Source organism: Podarcis tiliguerta (genome assembly GCF_965153285.1).
Source record: "Podarcis tiliguerta genome assembly, chromosome: 5".
Classification (NCBI taxonomy): domain Eukaryota; kingdom Metazoa; phylum Chordata; class Lepidosauria; order Squamata; family Lacertidae; genus Podarcis; species Podarcis tiliguerta.
The window spans coordinates 70,901,307-70,923,058 of NC_139538.1; the positions used below are offsets into that span (position 1 = coordinate 70,901,307).

The following is a 21,752-nucleotide window of genomic DNA, read 5'->3' on the forward strand; positions in this document are numbered from 1 at the left end:
CACTTCGGCAAGGAGAAGACGGCGGAACTCGTTGCCAGAGATTTCTGGTGGCCCAAGATGAGGGGAGAAGTCGCGGAGTACGTCTCGAGGTGCGACACTTGCCAAAGGGCCAAGTCAGTGCACAAACCTCCGGCAGGACTGCTCGAACCGCTGCAGACCCCGAGCGAACCGTGGGAGAGGGTGGCACTGGACTTTGTCACGGATTTACCCAGCTCGAGGGGTAAAACGGCAGTGCTAGTGGTGGTGGACATGTTCACTAAAATGGCCCACTTCATTCCGTGCGCGAAGGTGGCCACGGCAGAACAGACCGCCAAACTGTTCATAGACCACGTCTTCAGGGTGCACGGACTGCCACGGTCTATCTTGTCCGACAGAGGGCGCCAGTTCATTTCGAGCTTCTGGCAGAAGCTGATGGGTTTCCTGAACGTCAAGATCAACCTAGCGTCGGCGAGACACCCGCAGACCAACGGACAAGCGGAGCGCGTCAACGCCATCATGCAGCCGTACCTGAGATGCTATGCAAATCAACAGCCGACGACATGGGTGGACTACCTGCCGCTTGCTGAGTTCGCTTACAACAACACGAAGCACGTGTCCACAGGGGTGACGCCGTTCTTCGCCAACAACGGGAGGCATCCCAGAACCTTCCCGGGATTAGAGAAACTGGGGGAGGGGGAGCCACAGGCAGCGGAAGTCTTGGCGGCGGAATTGCAGGAAGTTCAAGAGCAGCTTAGGAGGCACTTAGAGCTTGCAAAGCACGCATACAAACTGCAGGCTGACAAGCACAGGAGGGTTGGTGAAGACATACAGGTGGGAGACTGGGTGTGGTTAGCGGCCCACGCAGTGCCGACCAGATCCTTAGCTAAGAAGAAACTCGGACATAAGCAACTAGGACCTTACCGAGTTGAAGCACAGATCAATCCGGTGGCCTTCCGGTTGACACTTCCGGAAGGATCCAGAATGCACCCAGTATTCCATAGGTCGGTGCTCACGCCCTACAAAGCACCTCACCGATTTCAGGCGCAGGGCACGGCACCAGACCCGTATAGGGAGGCCCCCCCAAGGAGGGAGTCGCCAAGAAGAGAACCCATCAACCAGGTCACAGAGATTTTGGACTCGAGATGGGGGGAAGAGGGAGTAGAATATTTTCTCGCACGGGAAGGTACCCCGGCCAGCGCCAACAGTTGGGTGCCGGACTATGCCCTGGACGAGCCTCTCCTCAAAGAGGAGTTTCATGCCTTGTTCCCACACAGGCCCATGCCAGCCGAGTATTTCGACGACTGGCTTTTCACACCCACGCTTTCTACCAGCACGTTCCAGGGATTCACATCGGACGAAGAACCAGCATTAGAAACACGTTCACCGGAGGGCTCGCCCTCGGGGTTTGCCTCAGACCGCTCGTTTTGGTGGGACAATCGAGGAGAGGAGAGGTGGCTGAGGGGCCCTTGGCGGGCAACGGACTCGGAGGGGAACGAGGGTGAGAGGGACATGGACGTGATGGGGGAGGACGTGGGGTTCGAGCATGGCGGCACAGAGATGGAAGCAGAGGAGAACGAGGTCGGCGAAGACACGGAGGACGAGCCGGATTTATCTAACTGGATGCACGCCACGGGGGACGAACTGTATCCACCATTTACCCCCACAACGATGGAGCACCCGGCACCCCCGCCGGAGGAAGGGGAGGGGGGAAGGGGGGGCTTCGAGGGGGGGATGGATGTCAGGGGTTCAGGAGAAGAGTCACAGGAGAGGCAGGAAACGGAGAGCGAGGGGGAGGAGTCGGAAGGAAATGTCAGCGACGACAGTAGTCCGAGGTCTCTGAGTCTCTCCAGTGACTCGGAGGATTCACAGAAAGGGGCCCCCATGGTCAGGGCAAGGGGGACACCTCGGGAAGAAGGGGCCAGAGGGGACTCAGAGAGTAACAGCTGGAAATCCGGACCAGCTTCCCCCCCAGAGTGCAGTAGGGGGGAGGAGTCCAAGGCATCGGGATCAGGGAGCGCGCAGGCAGAGGGAGAGCGTGAGGCAGGAGTGGCCACACCCTCGTCAGGGAGCGAGGAAACGGTCATCAGGAAAGTTAAACGCGCGCGCGCGCCAAGTTCAAATGTACAGGAGGGCGGCAAGGTGGGCAGCCCGGGTAGGGAGCCAGGTCCTAAAGCACGCCGAAGAGAGGGGGAGGAGTCAGAGGGGTCCAGCTCTGCGTCAGAAGAGTCCAGGAGGGAAGAGACCCCGGGGGGTAGTAAGACCCAGAGGAAGAGAGAGAGAAGGAGGAGGTGGAGTAAGATTAGAGTTTTAAGCTGGTGCACAGGGGGCGGAGATCCAGATAGAGCTTCGCCGGTCTAAAGCTCAGACGTAGAGCTGGGACGCTGAGACTTGTAAATGGAGACTATTCTTCAATAAAGACTTTGATACTGTACTACCGGCTAGCGTTGGTCCTTGGTGAGCTGGGACCCGGAGCCAGCTCTGACACTATGATTCTATTATTCTTTAATGCGTCTATTATTTCTTATTGTGTTTTCTTGTATTAACGTTTGAATTCCATGTAATTAAAAAAAACACTTTACAATTACCAAACAACAGGCAGATAAACCATTAAGTCCATCAAAATACTCAACAATTTTCAATTGGTTGGAGGGGGAGAGACTTTGGCAATCTCTGATCTAGAGGGCACCAAGTTACAGAAAGCTCCTCTAATATGTTACCTGAAGAGGAGTGGACTGCAAGCTTTACAAGTTAACACACTCACACACACACACACACACACACACACACACAATAACAAGTTTACTCCAGGGTCATTACAACATGTGGCTGTTGAACAGTAATTACAAAGGAAGTGGGTTGGCCAGCCATGCTAACCAAAAGACAAAGGTGGATCTGTGGGAGCATGACTGGTTTGGTCAGGCACCGCAACTATGACATCTAGCAGGAGGCAAGAGGGTGATGGATTTGGGCGTTGCACAGGGCACCACTGAAATTTGAGGTGCCGGGGTCTGCAACAGAAAAAGATTTGTTGATGAAGCTTTATATGATGTTTCCATATTTGCTGCAACAAATGCTCTTTGATTCTGTTGGGACATGTTTTCAGTGCTGAATTAAATCTTGTGGAGGCCCTTAGGCAGTCAAAATCTAGGGGGGGGGGCTCATGTGTGCGCTCTAGTCAGATAACATTTAACTAAGAAAACTTGATTGTAATTTTCTTTCAAGATCAAATCAATATTGTCACAGAGCCCCTAAAAGGTGTAAGGCCCATAGACCCGTGCCTATTCTGCCTATCTGGTAATCCAGCACTGCATGTTTTATGAGCAAACATTGTAAGTTCCTAAACATTAAGTACAAATAAATATATTTATTAACGCTGATTTCCAGAACTTTCTGAAAACTGTTGCTTCTAATCTCTCTGAGAAACAGGATCAGAGAAGAAAGGCCTGCCCACCAAATGCAAACATGTTCCCAAATTCATGCAAATTATGCCATTTATATGTAAATAATATATGTAAACTGAGTCCATCCAGCTCATATATTTATGCAGAATAAATCACCCACTCTTTTTTTGGATGAATGATAGTTTATCTAAAATAAGTATGAATTCCCTCCTATCTGAATTTTTAAAATCCCATTACTAGTGGCTGAAAGATGTCATCCATCACCCTCATGATGATAAATATCTAAACATCCTTTTACTCTTCCCTTAACTTTTGGATGGTCAGTGCATTCCCTAGCAAACTCACCATCAAATATAAGGACTTCATTATCCTTTTCCCTCAAAACAAATTTCCAAACTGTCAAATATGGTTGAATAAGGGTGATTTCATTTTCTGATACTTTTAGTTATAATAGTTATTCCTTCATTATGATAATCATTACAAATGAGTATGTGGTCAGTAGTTTCTAGCTGTCATATCAATTATACAGCTTTCTTTGTTGTCTCCTATTTTGTCCAAGCTAACGTTTTATTTTATGCCCAATAATGAGCTAAACCTAAGCTAAACATTTTTATTTATTTAATGAATATAGGCAATACATGTGCCATAAAACTCTAAATGATTATATACGAACATTATTAAGCATATTGTTTAGTGCAATACATCCTAATATATAAACTATTCAATGTTCCTATGATAATACAAGACCTTTAAGATTATATTTCATTTTCTCTTTCAAATGTAAATCTATTATCTATTAGAGGTAAATCCATTACAGATAGGAATTACCTCTAAAATCTCATATCAAATATTTAAATAATTGTGTTTGCTTATAAAAAATGGAAATAAATTTAGATTAATTTCCTTTATAGCAATGAACAGTCTAACCTTAAATCTGTTATACCTAGTTCATAGATAAGTAGATGTATTCCATTCAATCATTTCCTCCCTTATCATTTTATATGAGCTTATCATCCCAGTTAACTTTGTCAGCTAAGCATTTATAACCACAGTATAATAATCATACACTTTTCACGAATGCCACTCTCAAATAAAAATAAAATAAAATGTATAATAAAATGTTTCCCTTGTGGTTAATTAGAGCCATCCTTAAATGTTTCTTTTTTGGTTGATTGGTTTAGTTCATTTTTTTAAAGAAACTTGTGGAAACATGCTATCAGCTACCCTTGTGAATTTATTCATGGGAGGCAGTTTATTTCAGAACATCTTTCAGTCTAAAATAAAAGTGTAAACAAGACTGGAACACCTTTTCAGAATATTTTTCTAATATAGTTAAAGTCATTCATTTGATTTACGAAAAGGTAATTGACTCATAAACTGCAAATTGTAGTTTTGAAACAACCAGCTTTAAATTGGAGTTGTCCATTATAGATGGATGCTTATTAGCAATATCAGAATATAGGATGATCCATTGAACTGCTCTTCTTAAGGCAACCACTGGTCCTCTGCTTGTGGCAGTTGCCGACCAAAGGAGATCTTCAAACAATCAGAAAAGGGAAAAGGGAAGCCTAGGAGCATAGGTTGCAACTGAAAAGCTGAGCTCTCCCCACCAAAATGAGTTACAATTAAAGATGCTTGAGGAATTCAATCTTTGCAAATTCTAGTACAAATTGACCTGATCTGTATCTCTTGGACTAGTGTGCATACTGGAACTTGGTGATCTAGCAGCCTTCACATTTCCCAACTGTTCTGGAGCAGTTCTTGCCAAAAAAGTATATCAAAACACATTTGAAAATGCCTATTTTGAGAGGGAATGTGTACTTTGGGGAGAAACAGATGAAATCCATGAGAAATATATTTTGCAGCACTGCCAATAAAATAAGTAGCATCTCCAGCCTCATTTATGTTGTCCTTAAAAGTGAGAGAAGCATCATGACCATGTCACACTCAGCTCCTGATAAACTGTGTCCAGGACAGGGCAAAACAAAGGCTGAGAACCAGGAAGCAAGATGACAAAAAATATAGTCTCCCTGGTGCCCAGAGCTGCCTGATCTGTGTAGGGAGGAGGGGTTAGGGTATACTAGTAGATCCTCTCTGGTCTGTTAGTGCAAGGAGGTTTCCAGGCTTTTGTTGCTGGTCTTCCTGCTGTTCCAACCTTTGGCCAGATCTGTCTTTGCACAGACCTACAATTCCCAGCACCCAACTGCCATTCCCATTATTCTTTGAGGAAAGCCATGTGCTTTAAATTTGCCTTCAGGGTATGGTGTGTATGTAGACTGTATCTCTTACAGACATTCTGTGGGTTTCCACTGAAGGCTCAAAGGTAGGTGACCTCTACCCAGGAACAGCAAACACAAAAAGATGCTGGAAGTCTTAATTCTCTTTACAACTAGTAGCACCTTCCTTAGGATGTAACCACATCCTTTGTCAAACATCTAGGATGAGTACATCCCTACAGTAGGTGAGTTGCTTAAAATTATCCCCACCCCCTAAATAAATTCTGTATATGTTTAGGTCAATTACTTTTTTAATCAAATATTTTCAGACTTTCACCAATGGTGGCATTCTGTGGTATTTACCTTTGTTTCTAATGATTGAATTAAAGGCCAGACAGCTAATCAATCAAAGGATGTAGACATCCTTGTTTTCTACATCATTTCATATCAGTTTGAGAAGTATTCCTATGCCAACAACCTTCCAAGTTAAAATAATATTGAATGAAACTGATAATTAGGATCTTATTTCAACATTGGTTGTTGCTGCTTTTTTATTTTTTCAAAAAGCTTGTCTTCTGGTTGCAATCTTTAAACAAAGAGTAAATAGAACCATTGGCCACCACAAAAATTGTCTAACCTATAAAGAGAAGGGCGGCTACTACATAACCTGGCTCGTAACAGAAGAGTGTAAATCAGCAGTGAGGCAGAGCACAAAGGCGATCTGCTGATCAGAAGAATAAAACACTGCAGTAGAAAGATGTGCTCTCTGGCTGACTACAGTAGATAGATGGGAGAGAACATGAAGAAAAACCATTATAATGGAAGGATAAATCAGTAGGGAAAAGATCAGCAGCAAAAAAAGGGGGCTACAATAAAGATGACATGAAAATCAAAGGACAGAGCAGTAAACAAAAGTAAAATACATCCACAAAGGACAGAAACAAACAAAGTACTGTCCTAATGAATGCAAAAAAAAAATCCTGTCATACCGAAAAATATAGAACAAGTATGAGTTAAGGGGTGCGGAAGTATTCATTTGAGAATAATCACAAAAGACTAGGAAGGCTCACCAAAACTGGACAGCATGGAACAAGAGGGGGAGAACAAAAGATTTGCATAAAATATTTGCAGAGCATAAAATAGAAGTGTATTCCTTTCTGTAATTCAACAAATTTTAAAGTCCCATTTGTAAGAGAGTAACAACCAATTGTGTCCACAGCTGGTTAACATACAGTACCAACTTCCTGTCACTGCAGAGCCAGTATGATGTAGATCAGGGATGAGGAACCTTTGGCCCTCCAAATGTTGCTGGACTACAACTTCAATCATCCCTGAACACTGGGCATGCTGCTTTGGGTTGCTGGAAGTGGAAGTCCAGCAACATCTGGAGAGCCAGAGGTTCCTCATCCTTGATGTAGGCAAAGGCTTCAACCCAGAGAAAATTGACTAAGTCCCATTGACATCAGTAGAACAAGTTGCTTGTGCTTGATATAAGCCTCATGATCAAGCCCAGCCCTACCAATAGAGTGAGGTGATTGCCTCAAGCAGCAGTGACCTGCTGGACATTCTTCCTGAGTTCGCCAGGCATTCTTCTATTGGAGGATAGAACTGTGCATGTCACACAACCTGTCTTGTACCACCTGCTTCCCTCAGAGGTGGCAGAGGATTTCTCCAAGTGGAATTGTGGAGGGGGAGCTCTTGTCTTTTGCCTCAGGCAGAAAAATATTTTGAGCCAGCTCTGGCCACAATTGGACTTAAGCATGATATTATCTAGAGTGTTCAGATTGTTATTTGGGTTCAAATCGATGCTCCACTCAGAAAGGATACCTTGCCACTATAGAGACAGTGCAAATTTGAAAGCTAATTCTGAAAGTCAGAAATTAGAGTAATTCTAAAAGAGTGGAGCATATTACACCTGCAGAAGGTTTCAACACTTCTTGTTATAAGACGTGCCTAATTGTTGAAGATACATAAACAAATTATTCAAAAATATTTTTTCTGAACCCATCTAACAATGAATACATGTTAATTTGCCTGCAAAACTAGCCTGCCTTATTTCAGAAGAAATAATATTGCTTGAATCTCACAGGACTTCTGTTGATTCGCACTAACCTGGCAAATCTAATTAGTTTTGCCATGAGCATTTGTTAAGCAGATGCCTGATTTGAGTGTGTTTTTAGCTTAATGAACCTGTTCCAACCAGACAAGAAATTGCTCTGATGAAACCTCTGCCATTATCAAAGCTAGGCCTCCTAGTGATCCATCCAAATTAGCAACTTTGTATTTAAGAGATCTAAGCATTTCCACAGCACTGTTGAAACAGTTTGTTCTAAGATGTAAAGGTAGTTCTGAAAATGAAGGCAAAGCTTGGGACGTCTGGGACAAATAATGGAACTGGTTTCAATAGCCTGTTCGCCCCACTGTACTTTGAGGACTTTTAAATGCAGGCCGACAGGTATGTCCCAGTTCAATTGCTCACCATCTTTCCCATCACGATGCCACATTAGACACAGAAATAATGTCTGGACATACAAATACTGGGCTGAATGAGGGCTAACAAACTCAAATTGAATCCTGGGAAGACAGAGGTTTTGTGGGTAAAGTTCCTGTATCTCAGAATTGGATGGGGTTGCATGGAATGAGTGCAAATGTGGGGAATATTGCATTAGTTTTCTTTATTATAATGTCTGAATTTCTGTTCCATTTCATAATGATGCTTTCATACTGCAGCACCTGTTCCATAGTAGAACTGTGGCTTTTTGACTGGTACACTGAAATGTTGAGCTGAATTTCATTCACAATAGGTGTACTCTACACTACCAAGACCTAGTTCAATGTTTTAGCGTTGTCTTATAAAGCCTTAAATGACTTAAGATCCATTACAGACTCCTACATCTCCCAGGATAGTCTTACTTGCTAAACCATCACCATGCAAGGTCCTCAGTACTGTGACTCATGAGAGGGCCTTCACAGTGGTGGTTCTGCGGTTGTGGAATGCCTTTCCTCTTGAAATACTGCTGCCACCTAAAATTGGTTGAATTTTGGCTCCAGTTAAAAACTTACCTCTTCACTCAGGCTTCTAATTGTGTAGAGTTGTGTGTGTGTTAGGCCCCTGATACATGGAGAAGGTATGTACTACCGGTATTTCATTATTTAAATACTCTGACACGTGAACGAAAGAACAATTTTGCTGGATCAGCCCAAAAAGCCTTCTAGTCCAAAATTATGTTTTCAGTGTGGCCACCAAATGCCTATGGGGAAACTTCTCAAAGGACCTGATTATTAGCAGCACTCTCTCCACTTGTGATTCCCAGCAATTCGTATACTGATAGAGGAGTGAGAATATGCCCACCATGTCAAGTAGCTACGAAAAGCCTTTACTTTCCATGAGCTGACCAATCCTATTTTAAAGCCACGCAAGTTGGTGGCCATCACTATGTCAGACCAGATTCCATAGATTTGCTGCTATGTGCTGTATGAATAAAGGACTTCCTTTTGTCTTTCCTGAATCTTCCAACATTCAGCTTTACTGGGTGGCCCTAAGTTGTATAATTCTGAGACAGATTTTCTCCACCCTGTGCATAATTTTGTATTTCTCTTTCATAACCCACATAATAATAATAATAATAATAATAATAATAATAATAATAATTATTTATTTACCCTGCCCATCTGGCTGGATGTCCCCAGCCACTCTGGGCGGCTCCCAACAGAATATTAAAAACGCCATAAAACACCAGACATTAAAAACTTCCCTCAACAGGGCTGCTTTCAGATGTCTTCTAAAAGTCAGATAGTTGTTTATTTCCTTGACATCTGATGGGAGGGCATTCCACAGGGCTGGTGCCACTAACGAGAAGGCCCTCAGCCTGGTTCCCTGTAACCTCACTTCTCACAGTGAGGGAACCACCAGAAGGCCCTTGAAACTGGACTTCAGTGTCCGGGCTGAACGATGGGGGTGGAGACCTTACTCCTCTTTATTTTCTAAATAGCCCCAGATATTGCAACCTTTCTTCAAAGGGCAGATGTCCCAACCCCTTGATAATTTTCCAGCTCTGTAATTTCCTTTTTGTGGTTAAGTGACCAGAACTATACACAGAATTCCAAGTGTGCTCTCTACACAGATTTGTATTACAATATTATGATATTGGCAGTTTTATTTTCAGTATATTTTGTAATAATCTGTAAGATGGAATTCACCTTTTTCATAGTTGCTGTACACTGGGTAAACATCTTCATTGAACTACCCCCTACTACCTACCCCAAGGTCTCATTTCTGGTCATTTACCACCAGTTCAGACCCCATGAGTGCATACATAAACTTAGGATCTGTTTTGTCCCAATGTGTACACATGTTTACATTGAACTACATTTTCCATTTTACTGCCTATACACTCAGTTTGGAGTGATCCTTTTGGGGGGATTATTTTATTATTATTATTATTATTTAATATTGTTGTTGTTGTTATTATTATTTTGCTTTAACCATCTTGAACAATTTGGTATCATCAAGAAACTTGGCTACCTTGCTCCTCTCCCCTAACTCTGGAGTGGTTATGAACAAGTTACAAAGCACAAGTCCCAATATTGATTCTTAAGGGACTCCATCTCCCACATCCCTCCATTGAGAGATTTGTCCCTTTCTCTAATTCCTGTTCCTTAATCAGTTCCTGGTCATAAGAAGACCTCTCCTCTTATTCCATGAGTTCTTCAATGATCAAGAATAGCATCTTGAATTGAACAGTGGTGAAAAATGGTCCACAAATGTTAGAAATGGGCCATATTCCAAAAGTCACATGCAGTTGAACTAAAATCTAGTATTTCTAGGTCTTATTGGTTTTAAAGGGAGAAAGTGGTTAATTCTCACATTGAAATCAATGGGGCTTAGCAGTGCTTAATTTTGGCTGGCTTGAGCCCATAGTTATAAGTGAATGCTAAACTGACAAGGAGGCTGTTCTGTATCTGATGCCATCCTACCTTTCAAACGAATACTCAAATGAAGAAATGAATAATATTTGAATCCAATTTTTTAATGATGCAAAGCTAGGGAGGATGATAGGAACTATGAAAACCAAGAATTTCATCAAAGTGACCTTGATAAATTAGAGTAATCATCTGAGAACTATAAAGTGGACAAGTGCAAGAGATCACATACAGCAAATGCATACAATAAAATGGGGAATTAGGCCTGTCAAGGAGTTAGAAGCTGCAATGAATCACAAGCTGAACTTTAGAGAGGGGCATGGTGCAGCAGAAAGGAAGGCCAATGACACCTCAGAGTGAATTGGCCAAAAGGAAATTTTAAAAACTCAGCACTGGACTGGCCTTGATTCCGATCACCTTTTTAAGGTGAAAGGGGTGTTCAGAAAAAGGCAACAAGGAAAGGGCCACCGTCCAGAGAGAGTTAGGCTGCAATCCTATGCCCAATCAACTGCTAGTAAGCTTCATTGTACACAGTAGGATGCACTTCTGAGCAAACCTGGATTGAACTACCAACACATACCTAAAGCATACCCAGTGTGATTACTGGGACTTAAAGGTAAAGGTACCCCTGCCCGTATGCGCCAGTCGTGTCTGACTCTAGGGTTGCGTGCTCATCTCGCTCTAGAGGCCGTGAGCCGGCGCCGTCCAAGGACACTTCCAAGGTCATGTGGCCAGCGTGACGAAGCTGCAGCTGGCGAGCCAGCACCAGCGCAGCACACGGAAACGCCGTTTACCTTCCCGCTATAAAGCGGTACCTATTTATCTAGTTGCACTTAAGAGTGCTTTCGAACTGCTAGGTGGGCAGGAGCTGGGACCAAATGATGGGAGCTCACCCCACCACGGGGATTCAAACCGCCGACCATACGATCGGCAAGTCCTAGGCACTGAGGTTTTACCCACAGCACCACCCGCGTCCCTTCTGGGACTTAGGAGTACTAATTTTGACTTGCTCATACTCAACATATGCAAAGAGGAAGGGAAATTAGAGTCAGTATCACATTTCCTGAAACATAATCTTGGATCTAAACCTCTGTACCTGATGCCAGTTCAAATATATCAGTAAACAATGGTGTTACAAAGATTTTGAATTTAATATGACTAGGAGAAGAAGAGCTTGGATTTGATACCCCGCTTTATCACTACCCGAAGGAGTCTCAAAGTGGCTAACATTCTCCTTTCCCTTCCTTGCCCACAACAAACACTCTGTGAGGTGAGTGGGGCTGAGAGACTTCAAAGAGGTGTGACTAGCCCAAGGTCACCCAGCAGCTGCCTGTGGAGGAGCGGGGACACGAACCCGGTTCCCCAGATTACGAGTCTACCGCTCTTAACCACTTCACCATACTGGAGAGAAATGTTTTAACTATTTTACTTCTCTGAGCTGTCATTGGGATATGGACATCCAAGGAATCAACAGCATGTTCGTTAAGTATAAAAGCTGCTTCATGGATCATAGATCATCTTTCTAATAGTAGGTGTAAATTGCAGTCCCCATGGGGAAGGGAATACAGAGCACACAGCCAGGCAAGTGACCATCTTGTTGACAGTAGTGTCAGGGAAGTGAGATGGGGTAAAAAGCAATGAGAATAGCCACAACAATCTAATGAGAACTAGGGGTCAGAGGGCAATGGGCTGCCCCAGAGAAATACTATCTGTCATGGGATAAAGCAGCCTGTGGCATTTGTACAGAGCGTTTCATGGACTATTCACCTCTACACCACTGCTTTATTCTTCCACTGCCACCAACCAGGTTTCTTTTGGTGAAATACTAAGTATCAGTCAGGTTGTAAAGTCAACAACGAAAATTATAGTTTATTGAAGAACAAACAAGTTTTAAATATGTTCAGAACGGTTTCTCAAATGCGCACCCTTAACTAGATGTGGCACTATCTCACACTGTCACACTCTTCTCTCTCAGTTCTATCCCTGTCTCTCACTCTGTCACAACCACTATGTTCTACTTTTTTCTGCCTCTGTCTGACCCTCACTCCTCCATCTCCCAATGGTAAACCCTGGGTTGAGCCTCAAAACCAGGAAGGCTCCGCCTCTGAGCTTTCTCATTGGTCAATCTACATTAACCCCTTGCCCTGCCTGTACAAACATAATCACAAGGAATGGGCAAACGCCACATCGCCTAATGTAACTGTGCATTTTATTATTTTATGCAAGCTCTCCTTGAGGATTGCTCTGGATTGAATGGTGGAATACAAATCTGAACTCCAAGTCATCTGAAGGCAATCCTGCATAGGGTATTTTTTTTAATGTTTAATGTTTTATTATGTTTTTATATATGTTGGAAGCTGCCCAGAGTGCTTCCCAGGAGCTGGGACCGAAAGACGGGAGCTCACCCCGCCGCGGGGATTCGAACCGCCGACCATGCGATCGGCAAGTCCTAGGCGCTGAGGTTTTACCCACAGTGCCACCCACGTCCCTTACTTTTCCTTAGGATGTCCTTATTTTCATTGGAGAAATGTTGGAGGGTATGGAGTTATCCAACCCCCGAGCTGTCTGAAGGCAAACCTGTATAGGGAAGTTTTTAAAAAATGTTTAATGTTTTATTATGTTTTAGATATGTTGGAAGCTGCCCAGAGTGGCTGGGGCAACCCAGTAAGATGTGTGGGGTATAAATAGTAAATCATCATTATGGAATGGGACGTCCCTGTTTTCATCAGAGAAATGTTGGAGGGCATGCAGACAGGCATACAAACAGTTACTATGGAAAACAAATGATGGGGTGTATATGCTTCTGGACTGTATCAATTCAGACTGGAGGTGATTTGATTTTTTTGATTTAAAAAAAAATCTCTTCCAAGCAACAACAAGAAGTCTGAACCTAGAAAAGTTATAAGCTGGAACAGCAACTTCTAAAGCCTGGGAAGTGGACACATAACATCCTCTTCCCGGGGCTTCAGAAAGCAGCCTTCGCCATTCTGCCTTGCAGTTAAGTGGTGCTGGTCACTCTGAGTAACAGGAGCACAACAGAAGACCACACTGCTGACCTGGCAATTCATGTCCCGCCACCAACTCAAGCAGATTGCCTCAAAAAGGCTCTCTCCCCTTGCTCTGCATTTCTAAGTGCCCCCCCCCCCCGCTAAAAACTGGATGGAAACACAAAACAATGAAAAAGGAAAAGAAGAATCAATAATCAAACTACAATAGGAGAGGCCAGCAAGAGGAAGCTTGCTCAGGGGACTGGAAACAGGTCCTCGTCTGATGGATTGCATCATGTGTTAATGAGATTCCAATTCTAATTCTTCTCAAAAGGTTGCAAATATATCAGGCATTCTTTTAAATATCATTTTGAATATATATTTTTTCCAAGGCAACAAAGGAAGACACAAAGACAATCATCTCAAGGGAGAGGCAGGGGAGCAAAAGAGAGAGCAGCCTAAAATAACTGAGCAATAAATAAACAACACTGAATGGTCTGGTCTGTCTCTTTTAACAAAATGTATCCCTATCCAACCTCCAGCATGAAAAACACAATTCATGGGTAAATAAGTTGCAAAGAATGCTGAGTCACAGGAGACTCAAAATGCAGGAAAGAAGTCGTTGTTTAATTGCTTAATTAATTTTGGCCATTTCCTTTTACTTTCTCATTCCTGAATAGAAGACAACTGCCTGCATTAGTAAGATGAACAGAATGGCTCAGAAATTAACTAGTGTTTTTCATGTGGTAGTGCTTGGGCATTTAACACTCTCATTTTTTTCCTTTGGCTCTCACCTCTTGGTGCCCTAGATGTTAAATGGAGATGATCCCTGCCATACACTATAACCTGATCAACTAAAACTGCCCATCTGTAAAATTCCTTTCTCCATCTGTAATTCCACAGCACTAAAGGCTTTATGTAATGGCTTGTCCAAGCTATAAACACTTTCGAATGACCAAGAAATCCACATTCATTCAGCATGATCCTTTCTTCGTGAACTGGAAGGTTATTGCTGGTGCTGACATTTTAGTATATGTGACAGATATTGGCCTCCTGTGGAAAATGCTGCATTCAAATGATGGTGCACTTTATTCCTTCTTCTAAAGATTCTTCCCCATTCTCACTTGATGTATGTCATAAATAACAGATGCATCCTGGAATATTTAAGAGCTAAACAGGAGACACTCTTATAACACCCATATTTTCACACCAATGGTGCACACCCCATCCCATCACGCATGTCTGGTGAGCCTTCAATAGTCTAATCTGCACTGGCTTCTGAAGTAAGATCTGTTAATATGTTGACCATGACAGGAGTGCTATTGGTGTTTTGGTTTGTTTTTTAAAGTACAGCTCAAAATGGATCTAGACGTACTCATAGAATAATGACAACTTGAAATATCCATGACTATTATCTCCAATGGTACACAATCATGTTCTCATTTAGTTATCTTAGAGGCATATCTGAGGAGTATTTCAAAACGATGGTTCTAATTCTTAATGTTAGCTGCATACCCTCCAATATTTATCCAATGAAAATAGGAATGTAACATTCCATAATGCTAATTTTACTATTTATACACCACACATCTTGCTGGGTTGGCCCAGCCACTTTTGGCAGTTTCCAACATATCTAAAACATAATAAAACATTAAACATTTTTTAAAAACTTCCCTATACAGGTTTGCCTTCAGACAGCTCGGGGGTTGGATAACTCCATACCCTCCAACATTTCTCCAATGAAAATAAGGACATCCTAAGGAAAAGTAAGGGACGTGGGTGGCACTGTGGGTAAAACCTCAGCGCCTAGGACTTGCCGATCGCATGGTCGGCGGTTCGAATCCCCGCGGCGGGGTGAGCTCCCGTCTTTCGGTCCCAGCTCCTGCCCTCCTAGCAGTTCGAAAGCACACTTAAGTGCAAGTAGATAAATAGGTACCGCTTTATAGCGGGAAGGTAAACGGCGTTTACGTGTGCTGCACTGCTGCTGGCTCGCCAGAGCAGCTTCGTCACGCTGGCCACGTGACCCGGAAGTGTCTTCGGATGGCGCCGGCTCACGGCTTCTAGAGCGAGATGAGCACGCAACCCTAGAGTCAGTCACAACTGGCCCGTACGGGCAGGGGTACCTTTACCTTTAAGGAAAAGTAGGACATTCTAGAATCAACTCAGAAACTATGGCAGCTTCTCTAAATCAGGGACGTCCCTGGAAAATGGGGACACTTGGAGGGTCTGTAGCTGCATTTTGGTTCACTTATTGTTTCAGAAACTGCAGGTTTGGTCATTTGCCTTTAAATGTGAACTAATTGAATTTCTCCCTCATCTCTACTTATCATACATGAATTCCCATCATGTTCTAAAAGAGCCTTTGCCAAACTGGTGTTTTGGACTACCACTACCATTGGCTAATGAGAGTTGTAGTCAAAAACCTCTAGAAGCAAGAGATTGGCAAACAATGTTCTAAACTGTGGCAAGGAATACAGGAGGCAGGACAGCTGTATACTTTACGTAAGGAAACTCTCAGATAACTTCACTTTTTCAGTGGCTTCAATTTGGTTAAGGCACCATTTTGTAGCAGATGCAATGTAATGGTGATTCTAGCTCTGAGCTGATTGGTTTATGTAAATGAGAATAGCATTCTTATTTGAAATAATTTTGCTATCAAGAAATCCACTTTTCTTGAGAGACCAGAGAAACCTGTCATTTAGATCTATAATAGATATACATGCACAGGTACTGTATTAGTTAATAATGATTCACCACCTCAATCTCTAGCACACCAAATTTTGCTAAATACAAATTCAAGGGTGTATGTATTCAGACAGTCTGCTATTGAGACACCATGCATTTATGTCTGAAGCACATTTAAATAGAAATTGCTGTGCTAATGTCAACTTCCACCCATGTCATTCATAATCCATTAAGTATATTATTGCACAAATTGTGTGAGAAAGCAATTTACAGCCTTCATTTACAGCATCAAGAAGAGATGGAGAAACCATACTGTACATTTATTGCTTTGTGGTTTATACAGTGGTTTACAGTTGTAATGGGAATCAAGGCTTTCATGCTTTATTATAAGATGGGATTATGCAAGCATTATCATGTGAATAAGATACAATAAGTTTATTTTTTTTAACCAAAGTTATACAGGAAATAATATTTTTGCACCTACTGATATAGAAGCCTGCTGTCTCTTTCTTTTTCTCATTCTGTTCCGTTCATGAAAAGAAACTGGAATCCTGAAAACCACAGAAGTAAAGTGGGGTGCTGACTAAAGAGGACTTCTTTAAACTTTAGCAATCATCCAGTTTGCTGGCGTTTCAGTAATTAGCCATAGGATTCTCATGACTGCAAGATGGGATCAAGTTGTGATCTAACTTTCTTTTTAGCACAGGTTAAATACACCCACAGACACATATCTTATAAGCTTTCACAGAAAGTAAGAGATGGGTTGGAGACTCTGCTTAACAAACAAAGTCACAGAGTTAAGTGAACTCCCAATTTTATGAAATAAATGAAACAGTATTTCAAAATGAAGTGCACACATTTCTTTTACTTAATTTAATGTCTCTTAAGAACCTTTCAATGATCCCAGTATTCCAGCCCTTCAGCAATCTTGCAATGGAGAAACAGAAGAGTTCACTGAGAATATATATATATATGAGCCAGAGCTCCAAAAGCATAGACCAGTTTCAAATGACCTTACCTAGTCTTATAACAAAATCCACAAAGGTTTCTAGCCCATAGGAGCTTTTCCGTTCATAAGTTTATTGTCCCATCCAAAGGTCTTGACAACCTTGTAGCAATAGTATTACTAAAGAACATATATCCATAACAGAAACAAACATCCATCGTGTAAGAGAAGATACCAGAGACACCAACAAGCTTAAATCTAATGTGATTTCAGATTAGACCTCCTAATCACCAAAACAACTTATCCAGCTCCTTTTTCCTCACATCTTCTTAATCACATCTTTTTTCTGTCTCTGCTATGTAACTGGCACCCTTAAAAAAAAAACAGCCAGATTTTTAAAAAGACAGAAACTCCTAGAAACAGGCTAGAGAGCTGGGAAGCTAATTCAATATATTGCTAGTTGGCTGAAAAAAAATGTAATAATTCTGAACTCTTCCTACAACCATTTTTCTTGCTACCCAAAAAAGCCTCCTTTTATTTGTGTTATTTACTGATGGAAAAATTTCCAACCGACAGTCTGAAAATCACTACTCAAAGTGTATTGCTTATGTCACTGGAGATACAGTTCTGAGCTCCCACTTATCTCTTCTTGGTTTCATTGCTTCCTTGATGTGCATTTAAACCTGCCCCTGAGTTAGGTTACTGTCACTAGTGTTATCTCTACTTTTTCAATAGCTGTTGTGATATTCTCAGAGTGCATTGATCACAGACTGTCTGGGCTTGAACGCTGTTACATTAAGACAGATAATGGTCATAATACAGAATAGATCTTATTGCCATAGACATTTCTATACTTTCTCCAGCAGTGCCAAGCACACAAGGGGAGGATTCAGAAAGTTCTGCCCATAAAGTGGAGATTATTCCTTAAAGTGAAGAACTTCTAAAAGCCATAGGAGATGAATAATCTTTTAACAAAAAATCAGATTCAAACAATGGAATCAACTAAAAAAAATGAAACAAAGTTTAATCCCTACCTAAGAAGTCAAGGGAAATTCAATGGCTGAAAACTAGATAGATAATGTCAACATATACCTTGCCTTGCTATCAAACTTATGTATTAAAAGTCACAACTGTGAACCTGCTTACAGAATTGGCAAATCCTGTTGCCAGCAGGATCAGGGAATGGGATTTGCAAGATAATAAAGAGGAATGATGTGTGCAATGCCTAAAGTTGCCACTCTTTAACCTAACAGATACTGTGCACCTTTCAGCAGAAGAGCTTCAACTGGTGCAGTTTCAACATCACAGAGGCCCTTTACTAGGGAAACTGTATCTGAAGCAGAAATCTGTTGTGTAAGTAGAACAACAACAAAAGAGAAGGAGAGTCTTCCAGAGATCTGGGGCCTAAGTAATTTAGGGCTTTGAATTGGGTCCAGAAATAAACTAGCAACCAATGCAGCTATTTTAAAAAGAGGATTATATGAGTTCTAGATGGAACCCATGCCGATAATCTGGCTGCTGCTTTTTGGACCAGTTGAAGTTTCTGAGGGTCTTCAAGGGCAGCCTCACAGAGTGGACTGCAGTAATCCACCTTGGAAATTACCAGAACATGGAATACCTTGGCCAACACATCACTGTTCAAAAGAGGCTGTAGTTAGCAAATCAGCAAAAGTCAGGGGGGGGGAATACTCCTAGCACCCATCAACTACCCTGCAAAAACCGGGACACCCCCCCTTTTTTTTCCCATGAGAATACAGCGGCCATTTTGGTCACCTTGCTCTGATGCAATTTCAGGCCAATATTTCTCCTTTAAAAAGCCCTTTCTCCAGTCTGCAATCTCACATGGGTCACGTGACTAGCACAGGATTTTGGATGCAGAAGGTGGTGTTCCGGATTTGAGCCGCATTGTGTTGGAAGGAATACACCAATGGCACCTGAACGTCCAGTGACAATGTTGGACCCAGGTGTACCCACAAGCTACAGATCTGCTCCTTTCAGGAGAATGCAACTTTCCACCTCCTGGACTCAATAACTTGGTACACGTAATGCTTAAGTCTTTTTCAGGGCTATCTGGAATATATTTCATGTTGGTATTTGTCAGTATTAGACATAGGTCAATAGACATTGATTTGGCAAGATCACAAATAACACATCTGTGTATTTATCCTATCACCTTAATATGCACACGACACCAGAGTACCTTAAGAATTCAATCATAGTACAAGAAATAAGTTTAGTATTTTTCCTCCCATTAGCAACATAGCAAAATGCTTAGCTACTTTTTCACAGTAATGGTGTGGCTCTCTCAGATATTCAGAAAATGAAAACCACTTGAATATATGTTTAAGGCACATACTCATGGCCTATCAAAGCTGCATGGATTTCAAGGGAAATTAACCAAAGTATGAGGTGCTTCCCCAGAGTTGGAATTAAACTGGAATTACAGTCTGCAGTTTGGAAGCCCCTGGGCAGCTTTTTAGTATTGTCTTAGGTACAGAAAATGTAACATAGCACTCCTGGGGCTCCCTTTTGTTTTATTTTTTAATTACATACCTCGGTAATGATCATAATTATTCAAAAATGCTCCACAAAATGAGGAATTAGGCCTCAAATCTTTTCAGTGCATAAGATAAAATGCCAATTAAACTTCACTCTGCTGTGTGAGATTTCAGAAGTTAAGAGGTGTGGAAATACCTGCCAAAAACACAAGGTCAGAAACCCATTGTGCATCATAAAGTTATTTAATGGGAGTCCCTTTTTCCCTCCATAAACTCCTCGATTACCTTCTGAGAAGGGAAAATTTAGTAAAGGACATTCCTAGCACTCAGGCCCTGAGCTTCCGGTTAATGCACAAAACCTCGGTGAGAATGGGCACAAGTTCTGTCACTACTAATAAGGACACATTCCATAAGAACTTGTGCCATGCAAAGCACTATAGGATTGTTATTGGATGGGATTTTTGCTATCCACTTAGAATAGACTGGCACACACCGGTGCTATATGCAGCACTTTTTGCAGGAATGGTCCCCCGTACATATCAATCCCATAATACCAAAAAAACCCCCCGCTTTTGAACAAGTGCCTCATGGAAGCAGTGCATAACTGTAGCTACATAAAAGGGTGTGTGTGAATGTTGTCCGCACATGTGAAGCACCCGTATACTGAGTGAAACCACTGCTCTATCTGTACATGTACCGTAGGTGCCCTACACAGAATAGGACCACTGCTCTATGTGGCCCAGAACCTTAAATTAGACTCGGCGCAGCTGTCTGGCAAGATCCTTCTTAGCACAGTTACCTAAATTTCTTCTGAGATGCCAGAGATTGACAGTGGGACATTGTGGATGCAAAACATGCAGCCTACTACTGAATTAGGGCCCCCACTCCGGACCTATTCACCATGAATGGTCCATTATTATTATTATTATTATTATTATTATTATTATTGACATTCTGCTTTTCAAAAGTGTATCCTGAAGATGTAAGTTGCTTTTTTTAAAACCAAAACTTAATTACCCTCAGTGGGAAAGTGCTCTGAATATGCTCAGAGGTACTCTTAATGCCTGAATAAGTACCGTATTTATCTGAATAATTTCCGGGGGGGGGGGGGCAGCCATGTTAATTTGCCTTCAAAACACTGCCACTTTGTGCTCACCTACAATTACTTTCAGCTTTGGGGAGATCATGTGTCTTCAGCTCAATGGCACCAGTGTGCATACTCACACAGCTCCATAGTATGCAAAATAATAAATATGCACAAAAAACTGCTGTGGTGAAGTGTCACTGTGCTCATTTTGCATATGTGCAAGCTCTAATTGAATGATCACAGATTGGACTATTTTGGATTCCATTTCTATTTGACTCCATCATTTATTTGTTTTCTTTACGTATTCTGCTCATCACCCTGCCAAAAGAGGGTTGCAGTTCCTGCATCTGATGAAGTAGACTTTAGGCCGCAAAACTTAATCCACAATAAATTTGTTAGTCTTTACAATTCCACAAGTTTCTTTCCTGTTTTTATTTGAGAAATGTTTACACTACTCTTCTTCAAAAATGATCTGAGTGCAACTTACAATGAAAACCATAATCAACATAAACTCAGTCATAAAGCAAGAGTAAATTAAAAGATTAAGGTCTAAAAGACCTTAAAATACAATTCTGTGCATGACGACTCATATGTCTGCCCCATTGAGTTTAATGGGACTTCCAAGTAAGTGGCTGTAGGATTGTGCCTTAAAGGTCTAGAAGAATAGAAAAGGGTTTTGCCTGGTGCCTAATGGATAGAAAGTTTGGTGTCAGAAAAGCATCTCTGGGAAGGGAGTTCATGAAATGGAACACCAAAAAATGCCCTCTCCCCTAGTTCCCGTCACTTTCTCCCTGTTGGCAGTGACAACCTGGAGAACACTAGCAGCTGATCTTAACATCTGGGCAAGTTGATATGGGAATTGGCTTTCTCTAGGTACCAGATATACTAACGAGAACACTTAACTCTCGATCTTACTTGTCAAATCTTGATTTTCCCTTTTGCTTTATACTTATCAAGCCGAAACTTTGTTGTGTGTGTGTTTTAATGTCCCTGTACAAGCAGACATGAAAAAATGGGTCTTTCATCAAAA

The 21,752-nt window shown here is 42.0% G+C and overlaps 1 protein-coding gene across 1 annotated transcript in view; it reads right to left on the reverse strand.

Moving 5' to 3' along the window:
• Window positions 1-21,752, reverse strand: part of LOC310677313 (uncharacterized protein) — a 728,781-nt gene that overhangs the window by 557,035 nt on the left and 149,994 nt on the right. Inside the window, exon 5 of the mRNA XM_083440141.1 lies at window positions 16,676-16,742. The gene's annotated coding sequence lies outside the window, so the exon portion shown is untranslated. The remainder of the gene's footprint in view (window positions 1-16,675; window positions 16,743-21,752) is intronic.